Raw genomic sequence first — 6,843 nt, 5'->3', positions numbered from 1 at the left:
TGAAAAAAATGAGCATTGTATTAAAAAAAATAAAAAATTAATTAATTAATTTAAAAGACAAATATAAATAAATAAATAAATAAAATAGTAACAAATCTACTATATATATATATATATATATATATATATATATATATAAAAATTATGTAAATTTTATGTGACCTTTTTCACATTTATTTTACATTGACTTGAACTAAGCATTAAAAAAATATAATAAATAAATATTTTTTATAAAAAAAAAAAAAATATATATATATATATATATATATATATATATATATATATATTATTTTTTTCCAAGCATAAAAATAAATAAATAAATAAATAAATAAATAAAATAAAATAAAAAATAGGACAGGCCATAATTTATCATTTAAAGGGCAGATACTAGCATTTTGCAAACAATCATACTACTTTAATTTTACCTTAGATAATAGTTTATCAACAACTTTTGTCAGGATGCAAAAATGTACCTCTAAAGTTACCAAATGCATTTAGAAAGGGGATCTTATTGTAATATTACCAGCCCTTAATCTGCATATTTATAAATTGGTGCCACCATTTGTTTTCGCAAGCGACAATGGTGTACCAGTTCTAACACCATGGCAAAAGTTAGAGCAAAGCATGCTAACTGTTCTGTCTTTGGCTGCACAGACAATTAGAGTCCCAGCCTCAGAGGAGATTTATTTACTGTATATTACACTGCTGCCACACAAATCTAACATAAACACATGATTTCTTTCCCAGCTGTTTACCTTCACAGACATAACCAACAGTTTTTGTAACTCCTGTGTGTTTCGAACAGAAACTTGTGTGTAATTGACAGTTTAAGCGCAATAAGTCATGAAAGAGAACTTAGTTTAATACTCACATGCTGTGTGACAGCCGCTTTCTGTGTGCATGCTTTGAATGTGTGCACAGAGAAAACCTGATATCAGAAGTTTAAACTAATATGGTTTAAAATGCACGATTTCAGCATGATAGACATGATAATCAAAACCAATCATATGTTGTTGTTTTTTCAGAGTATCTGAGGATCGAGCTGTTAGGGCACAACCCTATACTGAAAAAGGGGGTGGGAGCAGCAGCTCATTTGCATTTAAAGAGTCATGCACAAAATCAGTGTGTTTCTGCTTCCACTCAAATTAGGCATTTTCAAAATGATATAATAAATGATCTGTGAGGTATATTTTGAGACACATTCTGGGGACACCTGAGACATATTGTAAAAAGGGGCATAAAAGGGGCTACTTTAAAAAAGCTGTATCTGAGCAAGTATTGTCTTGTGTATTGTGTTTTGCCAGGGTGAGCATTTAAAAATCTGCAGAGAGCACCGAACATCAGGTGTTTTCATCTGCACTTGCAGCTCTGGCCTCTCTGCTGACACAGATCTGGAGGCACTGGAAGATCAGCAGAGGTTAGACGTGAGATGGTTGTCCATGGAGCGCTGGGTATAATTATAAGAGAATTCAGGCCTCCTAAAAGCCGAGAGGAACAATCGGGCACCATAAATCAGAGTGATGATTCAGCTTGGTCATGAATAAAACCGCGAGGCTTCAGCTCCATGAAGCTCTCTCCTGCAGAACTTGTCATCAAAGATTAATTAGAGAGGTCTGCAGGACTCCAGCGGTCTCTCATGGACACTCACAGTGCTGAGATACAGTAATATAACCTGGAATATGGGTGCAAAATATTGCATGTAAATACTAAATGGACATGGATGCTGATACACTTAAATACACTAAAACAGGAACAGCTATGACGCAAAACACCTAGAACTAATGTGAATGTCACTGCACAGCAACATTAGAGACAAGCTTTTAAGTCAGCATTAAATCAACAGTGACTGCTGTAAGGATTTTTAGATATTTTAACCAGACAGTTAGACAGAAATAATTTATATATAGACTGCTGTTGAAAAGTTTGGGGTCAGGTAAGGTTTTCTGTGTTTTTTAAAGAAGAAAGAGGTCTGTTATGCTCAAGAGGTTGCATTTATTTGATCAAAAATGCAATAAAAACAGTATTATTGTGAAAAATTATTACAGTTTAAAAGAACTATTTTTTATTTGAATATAAGGGACCCTGGACCACAAAACCAGTCATAAGGGTCTTTTTTTTCTTTTTAAATGGAGATTTATACATCACCTGAAAGATTAAGAAATAAGCTTTTCATTGATGTATGTTAGGATAGGAAAATATTTGGCTGAGATACAACTATTTCAAAATCTAAATATTGAGAAAATTGCCTAAATTTTGAGAAAGGAGTCCAAATTAAGTTCTTAGCAATGCATATTAATAATAAAAAATTAAGTTTTGATATATTTATGGTAGGAAATTTAGAAAATATCTTCATGTAACAATCTTTATTTAATATCCTAATGATTTTTGGCAATAAGTTGCCCATACAATGTATTGCTGGCTGTTTCTACAAATATACCAATGCTACCCTTTTGTGGTCCAGGGTCACACATTTTACATCAAAAATGTAATTTATTTATACTATAGAAAAGCTGAATTTTTAGTCTTCAATGTCACAATGTTTCAGAAATCATTCTAATATGGTGATTTGCTGTTCAGGAAACATTTTGTCTTATTATTATCAATGTTAAAATCAGTTATGCTGATTAACATATTTGTGAAATTAGATGAAAAACTTGTGGAAAAAACAAATGGAAATTAAAATTAAATTGAAGTACTAAAATTACTAAAACTAAATTGAAAATAAATTAAAAGTATTGCTAAACAGAAATATATAAAAAACTAAAACTAATAAAAATGACAAAAGCACATTAGCATTACTAAAATTAAATTTAAAATACAAACTAAAAATTTAAAAAGAAAAGTTAAATAATAAAAGTTAAAATATTAATAAATACTACATCTGTCAACAATTGCCAGCACACAGGATGCATCATTATTATTGTTAACTAATTATTAAAAATGTTTTGTTGTTATTATTTGAATTAAAGCTGAAATAAAATACAATATAAATATTAGATTAAAAACTTTAATTTAGAAGTCAATGGAAATGATAAATGTTGCCTTTGCAACAAATGGAAATAAAATAAAAGCTAAAATGACTAAAACTAAGATTAAAATAAAAACTGAAATTATAAAAATAAAATATAAAAAGCAATTCATATTCATAATACTAATATGTGACCCTGGACCACAAAACCAGTCATAAGGATCAATTTTTTGAAATTGAGATTTATACATCATCTGAAAGCTGAATAATACGTTTTCCACTGATGTATGATTTGTTGAAAATCTGGAATCTAATGGTGCAAAAAAAAAAAAAAAAAAAAATTCTAAATATTGTGAAAAAAGTTGTCAAAATTAAGTTCTTAGCAATGCATATTACTAATCAAAAATTAAGTTTTGATATATTTATACAAAATATCCTCATGGAACATGATCTTTACTTATATCCTAATGATTTTTGGCATTAAAGAAAAATAGATAATTTTATATATCTGTGCTACTTACAACTGGTCACATTTGGAAACAATATCTAGCAAACAACAAATGAATAACATTTAAAAATATTACAAAATAATAAAACAACTTGGGCACCAAGTAATACAGACTGACCCTGGTGCTCTCTCAAAAAAAAATAAAAAAAATAAAAATAAAAATAAAATAAAATAAAATAAAATAATACAGCCCTTGCAAACCTGAATGCATTATTAAACTATGGGCAACAGCAAAAACAGCATAACTCTAGCTAAAAATGCACTCATGCATCTTCTGCAGTGTGTCTAAATCTGCATGCACCATAAAATAAGTCACAGTAAAAAAAGAAGTGAACTAGACATGGAGGACAACAGTCTCAAGAGGTCTTTAGCAGTCCAATGTAAGCACATTTCAAACACACAAACCCATAGTTTTATTTAGTGAAGGCCTAGAATAACCTCTTTTTAAAATGGGTATCTGTGCAGTGTGACCTCTCTCGGATGCTGTCAAGCTTTCTGAATTAAGCACAACAAAGTGGAGCAGGAAGAAGCCGGAGAGTCAGACTCTGCTTTGAGAAACAGGCCAGGGATTTCAAACGCCCGCATGTGCAGGCCACCTAAAAGCTCTGCTTGAAAAATTGATATGCTCTATGATTCACATCTTGTGAGCCAATGTTGTTGTTCAGAGCCACACATTTCAGCCAGACCTGATTTCCTGTAGTCGGTGAAAGCGTGCCGCTGTATTGAGCGTGACACTGAACAGGAGGCTCTCTAAAGCACCAAATAAAACAGCACACCGGACCTCAATATGAACACCCATATCTCAGATGTTTGGTTGAGATTCTCAGTGTCGACTTTGTTTCTGATTGTTCTCCAAAACGGAAGAAAATCGGTATAGTCTGTTTTGTCTCTTGCATTTGTTAGATATCATTAGTTGCAGCTGTTATATAAATTCTATTACACACTGCAGTAAAAAAATGATAGATGCAAACAAGATACAAATGAAATTTCCAAAAAGTGCAAATATCATCTTTTTATCATATCTTTTTTATATATATATATATATATATATATATATATATATATATATATATATATATATATATATATATATATATATATTAGTGGTGGGCCGTTATCGGCGTTAACGTGCTGCGTTAACGTGAGACTCTTATCGTGCGATAAAAAAAATATCGCCGTTAATCTATTCTCAAATTTGGGTTGGGAGCTGGGTCTAAACTACGCAAGCTATGATGACTTTCACCTTGATAGTTTAACGCGGATGTATACCGAAGACTATAGAATATGTTCGCGCGTTTACGTCTCCTCCGCCAAAACACAGACAGGGTCGCGTCGTCCTCCATTCATAAAAACCGAATCTACTATAGCGAAATGCCACGTCAATTCGTAGTTTTTTGGATTCATAAATCAAATGTTGGTCTGTCACTTAATTCAAATCGCGATATGGACTAGTGTATGTGAAAACTGAAATGCAAAAAGACCGTTTTAATATGAATCCGGTATGTTCCGTTTGCCTAGCTGTATGTATAAACTCAATCTCCAAAACTGCTGTGAGTGTCACTTTTACCGTTTCATTTGAGAAAACTCGCATCATATCATACTGTATACACAGAAACTTCACGGCAACCTGTCAAAATAAAAGTACGGTGTAACATGTAACCCCCCCCCCCCCCTCCAAAGCTGGAAACGTAGGGGAAACACTGCCTACCATAGATATATATACGTAGATGTATATTTTTATCACACTGTACAACAATAATACAGTTTTTTTTTTTATTACAGTAAGAGCTAAATTTAGGGTTGGGTAGGTGTTGACGTTAAAAAAACACAATCTAATAGGTAGCAAAATTAATTTCATTGTTAGTTAGTTAGTAAACAGTACATCTTATTGAACAATTTATTTTCATCAACAAATTATCATAGAACAGCTTTATGAGCTTTATGATCCATTCTCAAAGACTTACTTTTAGTCATTATTTGGGTAGCACACATATTCTGAATGCCTTCAGCAGAATTCAAATTAGCCATTTTAATCTAGATTAATCTAGATTAATTCCAAGATTTAATCTAGATTAAAAAAATTAATCTATGCCCACCCCTAATATATATATATATATATATATATATATATATATATATATATATATATATATAGATAGATAGATAGATAGATAGATAGATAGATAGATAGATAGATAGATAGATAGATAGATAGATAGATAGATAGATATAGATATATAGATTTTTATCTATATACATACAGCATATATAGCACATTTACCAAGAACAATATCATTGTACAGGACCTTAAATACTCTGATGCAGTATATTGTTAACTAAAACTGAAACTAACATTATTACAATTGTTTCATTAATTGAAATAAAGCTGAAATAAAATAAAATAAAAAATAATAGAATAAAATAAAAATATTAGATGAAAAACTTTAGATTAAAAATTATTATAAATAAAACATTACAGCAAATTAAAAATTGAAAATGCTGCCTTTGGAACAAACTGAAATAAAATAATACTAAAACGTACTAAAACGACTAAAACTAAGATTTAAATGAAAACTGAAAATATAAAAATAAAACATGCAAATAAAATAAAAATATACTAATAAATACTACATATGAAAACAATGTCTAACAAACAATAAATAATTAACATTTAATAAAAATCAATAAATCAATCAATAAATAAATAAAAATATATTAGGTTTTTCTAAATAGACTTCAACTTAAAAACAAATGGAAATTAGAAAATAATAAAATAAAATAAAATACAATAATAGAAAAAAAACTTCAGCTTAAAAACAAACGGAAATGAGAAATGTTGCCTTAGGAAATAACTGAAGAAATAAATAAATTATTGCTAAACAAAAATATTAAAAAATGAAAACTTACACAAATATTAAAATAAAAAATTAGAAAAAATGAAAACTGAAAATGTAAAAAAAAAAAAGGAAATTCATATGAATAATTCTAATAAATACTACATATTTAAACAATGTCTAACAAATAAATGAATACAATTTTTAAAAAAAATCAATAAATAAAATAAAATAAAATGACGTTACCCAATGGATTTAATTTGCATTTTCATTTTGTTCCATTTTTCCTAAAAGTGACAGTTTTGTTCTCTTGATTAAACTAACTAAAATAAGCAATATTCGGATTATCTGTATGAATTAAATTGACAATTTAGATAAAACATGAAAAAAATAAACTAAAAACTCATTTAAAATCCTTCAAACTACTCATTTTAGAGATTTTGGAGAAAACATTTTATCACTGAAAATATTGTAAATATCAGCTTTATGCAAGAACAAAAATAAATAAATAACTAAATAAATAAATACATACA

The sequence above is a fragment of the Garra rufa genome, chromosome 9 (genome assembly GCF_049309525.1).
Source record: "Garra rufa chromosome 9, GarRuf1.0, whole genome shotgun sequence".
In the NCBI taxonomy this organism is placed as follows: Eukaryota; Metazoa; Chordata; class Actinopteri; order Cypriniformes; family Cyprinidae; genus Garra; species Garra rufa.
The sequence above is the reverse complement of the archived record's forward strand: the minus strand, read 5'-3'. Positions refer to the sequence as shown.